Source organism: Passer montanus, unplaced genomic scaffold (genome assembly GCF_014805655.1).
Source record: "Passer montanus isolate IOZ18808 unplaced genomic scaffold, ASM1480565v1 scaffold109, whole genome shotgun sequence".
NCBI classification, from domain to species: domain Eukaryota; kingdom Metazoa; phylum Chordata; class Aves; order Passeriformes; family Passeridae; genus Passer; species Passer montanus.
The window spans coordinates 1,955,883-1,956,342 of NW_024357502.1; the positions used below are offsets into that span (position 1 = coordinate 1,955,883).

At 79.6% G+C, this 460-nt stretch overlaps 1 protein-coding gene across 1 annotated transcript in view; it reads left to right on the top strand.

Moving 5' to 3' along the window:
- LOC120509464 (drebrin-like) overlaps positions 1-460 on the top strand; it is a 7,779-nt gene that overhangs the window by 1,319 nt on the left and 6,000 nt on the right. The gene's annotated exons all lie outside the window — the stretch shown is intronic.

Here is a 460-nt window from a genome sequence, read left to right on the forward strand (position 1 = left end):
AGCGGCTCCAGCGCCGGCTCCTCCCGGGCGCCCGGCCGGCCGCGTGCCGCGCTCCGTCCCGCCATGCGGCGCCGCAGCCTGTCGCGACATGCCGCGACACGCGGGACGGGCCCGGCCGCCGCAGCCGTGCCCGGCCCCGTCCCGCGTGCGCCCCGCGCCGGAGCCGCAAAGCGGGAACAAAGAGCGGCCGGGAATGCCCGGGGGGGTCCCGCCGGGATGGGGCCCCCCGAGCCCTCCCAGGGCCCGGCCGGGGGTCCCGGCCCCGCCGCACCGGGGGGTCGCCGGGGGGGCCGTGCCGCTCCGGCGCTTCCCACATTCCCATTGTCCCGGGGGCGGATGCTGCCGGCGGCACTTCCATGAATTCATCCCGAGCTGGTGGCACGGGGGAGCGCGGGGGGTGCCCGAGCCTGGCAGGTCCCCCCACCTGAAGTGACACCCGCTGTGACCCCCCCACCCTGAC